Below are 4,004 nucleotides of genomic sequence, written 5' to 3'. Positions count from 1 at the left end.
AATTCCGGTTCCAGTATCGAATCGTTTCTCAAATCTCAATCATTTTCTCAAAAAGGCCAAATCGAACTTCAAAAACAAAAAAGGCGGGTGGGTAATGTCAGAGACATAACTGGATGTCGTGAATACGAAAACAAATGACATGTTCCTTAACACTTCCGAATATCAATTAGTTGATCAATTGTATGAAATATGCAAGCATTCCCCTTTTCCACATTTTTCGCAAAAACAAAGAAGGCTTCACTTGATCTCGATTACTGTGAATTTCACACAGCGAAAAGTGCAAAAATCTAACCAAACTGTTCTACATTTGCACTAAACTGAGGATATTTTCTTTCGATTTGCGAACAACACATCCTAATAGTTCTTCAGAAAACTTTTGAGCCATTAGAACGGCTGATTTTGTGTAATGCTCTCCACCGTTGTTTTTTTATCAATGCAAATGACTGCCAGCTGTGACGTAATCGCTCTTGTCGGAAGCGAAACTAGCTGTGCAGGCGACACAAAACACATCTGCTCGCAGTGGCGATTAGGGATGTCGTAATATCGATCGATTAATCGAGTAATCGATTAATAACCCAGATAATCGAGTAATATTTAATCGAATAGCTTGAAACTAATATTCGATTATTGAGCTAATCGAATAAGTAAAAAAATCCCATAGTAATAATCGAACGAATAATCGAGTAACCGATTGATAACTCAGATAATCGAATAAATTTCAATCGATTAGTTTCAAAATTATACTCGATTATTGAATAATCGAATAATTCGAAATTTCCGACATCACTAGTGGCGATAGAATCCAAACTGATTCAATTTTTGTTAAAAGATTTCCTTCTATGTGATTTCGTTTGTAGCTTTTTCACTAATGGGCGGTCCTAACGGCTATAAAAATAGCCGCATACAGAATTTTTATGTCGATTATTTCATTTCGGATTTGCATAATTTATTGAAAAAAACTATCAATATGCTGTAGGGATTCATTTCCAGCATTCAGAAGGGTCAAATTGCGTAATTCTCTACGATATTAAATTCTGGAACATTTTTCGCAAAAAAAGGCTTCACTTGATCTCGATTACTGTGAATTTCACACAGCGAAAAGTGCACAAATCTAACCGAATTGTTCTTGATTTGCCGTAAACTGAGGATAATTACCTGCGATTTGCGAAAAACAAATCCTAATAGTTCTTTAGAAAAATTTTAGAGCCATTAGAATGGCTGATATTGTGTAATGCTCTCCAACGTTGTTTTTTTCCCAATGCTAATGACTGGCAGCTGTGACGTAATCGCTCTTGTCGAAAGCGAAACTAGCTGTGCAGACGACACAAAACACATCTGCTCGCAGTGGCGATAGAATCCAAACTGATTCCATTTTTGTTAAGAGATTCCCTTTTATGTGATTTCGTTTGTAGCTTTTTCACTAATGGGCGGTCCTAACGGCTATAAAAATAGCCGCATATAGAATTATTATATCGATTATTTCATTTCGGATTTGCATAATTTATTGAAAGAAACTATCAATATGCTGTAGGGATTCGTTTCTAGCATTCAGAAGGACCAAATTGAGGAACTCACTACGATATTCACCACTTTTCGGAACATTTTTCTTGAACGATTTGTTGTACAGCAGCAGCTATTTTCTTCTCTTCCTCAGAACGCGTTCTGATTGGCTGGTGTTGACATGGGTCAAATGAGATAGGTTTTTCAATAGTGTACTATTGAAATACTTCAATGCTTTTGCTATACACGTTTAAGTTGAATAATTTCGAATCTATTGGTAGTTAGATTATATAAATCCTTTCACAGATCACTGAGCTATGAGTTTTAAAAATACGAGAAAGACAAACGCGCTTTATGAACTATCCTTTTTGATACTCGTTTATACCAAACATTTCAGAATAGTTTAATTTTGAACTATTTGAGATGATGTCACACAACTGAAAATTTTATCATAAAATTGTGATCATATTTCCGATGGCATGTATCAAAAATTATGTTGATTCGTTAGATACAACAAGAGATATTCACGATCAAAAACTTATCACTCTCTCAGAGGGTAAATTTTGAAAAGGCACCCCATAGTAAAGTAAGTCGTATTCACGACAAAATCATATTAAAGGACTTAAGGTCCCATACAAAATTGGTGAATTTTATCCGACTCTGGAATTACAGATGATGAGTTTTTAAAATTCATACCGATATAGTACAGGCAAATTGTTTGGCGTATTAATTTATGGCCATTCGAATCATTTTGGGTTATGCTAGTTCCTGAATGTCGGCTCTGGAAGTACCATAAATAATGACGAAAAACTTTACAGTGGAACTTACTTCGACTTCTCATGGAATGTTCAATCGATTGCCACACGTTAAGATTGAAATTCGTTTCGACATTACAGGGTAATGCGTGATTAAAATCTCAATTTACCGTTTAAAACGACGGTAATTGAAATAATGTCATGAGAACTAAAACACCTAAAAATATCCATGCAAAAAACACATGCGGATTGATAAAAAAAGGTATCATCTTACTGCTAAGTGGATTGATCACGTTTTTTAGATAATATTTGGAGCCATTAGAAGGGCTGATTTTGTGTAATGTTCCCCGTCGTTGTATTTTTCTGGCTCTGCGAATGTCCCGCAGCAGAACTGCTCACAGTGCCGATTGATTCCATACTGAACAAGATTTGTTCAAAAGCTTTCTTTTTACGTGCTTTCGTTTCACAAATTGGCGGTCCCAACAGTCACAAAAATTGCAACATATAGAATTTTGATGTCGATTGTTTAATTTCGGATGTGTATATTCCAGTGATCGAAACTATCAGGATGCTGTACGGCATTCAATTCTGGTGTTAAGAAAGGTCAAATTGTGGAATTATCTACGATAAGTAAACGCTGTTCGGAGCATTTTTCCCGAACGTTAAGCATTCATATGTTGTGGCTTCATTCGCACTGATTACTGTTTTATTTTATCTGGATCCGATGCGGAAAAATGCTTGCAAGAAATTCATATATATTTTGTATAGAAAAAATAACAGTTCACCGATATTTTCTTGTTCTGTACGTCAAAGCAAGGATGAGATTTACTTAAAGCTTATTAAATGAATGCAATATCATAATAATTTCTACCCAGCTGTACGTACAATTAACGCACAAAACATGCTTCCTCTCGAAACTCGCTTTCTGTCGCAACAAAGCGATAATCTGTTTCAGTTTTGAACGAGAAAATCCGGATGCATGGGATGCACATTAAAATGGAAACTAATGTGTGCATTGTGTCGAGATTATGTTGAAAATACTGAATTAGCTCTAAAATTCCTAAATAGAACATTCGATGAGCTATAAGCCACATTTTACCTGACTGACTACATTCCGAATAATGGCAGGCGACGAGGCACCAATAATTTCCATCAGCCGGCCCCAAGCAACACGTGGAATGAACGCATCGATGGATCTCACGCACCGCTCATCGTCGCTGGAAGTGTTATTGGACCACTCAACCGAATAGAGTGATAATGCGCTCGTGAAGTGCGTTCCTCTCGGGGTCGGCCATCTGCTGATCCTGGTTCGAATCGGGAAGGTAGTTGGTAGGAAGCTGCGAGGTGGGGGGTGCTGTCGGTTCGCTAAGTGTTTATTTGAAGAGCCACCATCGAACCATTCGAACGGCGCTGCAGGATTTAGTTAATTAGAAGCGGCGTCAATTAATAAAAAGTCGATAATTTTCTAATGCTAATTAGAAGCTATCGGAGCGCTCATTCACGCTTTTGTTTCGTGTTCCTTTTTACTGTTGGCACTCGAATCCGATCCGATCGGTGGTAAATTGTACTGTCGTGAAATTTCTATTGATGCCAGGATAGACGATGCCAATTATGGCCACTGTTCTAATTGAAAGTTGACGCGTTTGAAGCATCTGGGGCACGAACGAGTTTGTTCAAATGAGCTGCTGATCTGAATAAACAGAAGCTCAACAGTTCGTGATGTGTTTTGAAGACCGTGTTGAAATGAAT

This window comes from Malaya genurostris, chromosome 1, assembly GCF_030247185.1.
Source record: "Malaya genurostris strain Urasoe2022 chromosome 1, Malgen_1.1, whole genome shotgun sequence".
In the NCBI taxonomy this organism is placed as follows: Eukaryota; Metazoa; Arthropoda; class Insecta; order Diptera; family Culicidae; genus Malaya; species Malaya genurostris.
The sequence above is the reverse complement of the archived record's forward strand: the minus strand, read 5'-3'. Positions refer to the sequence as shown.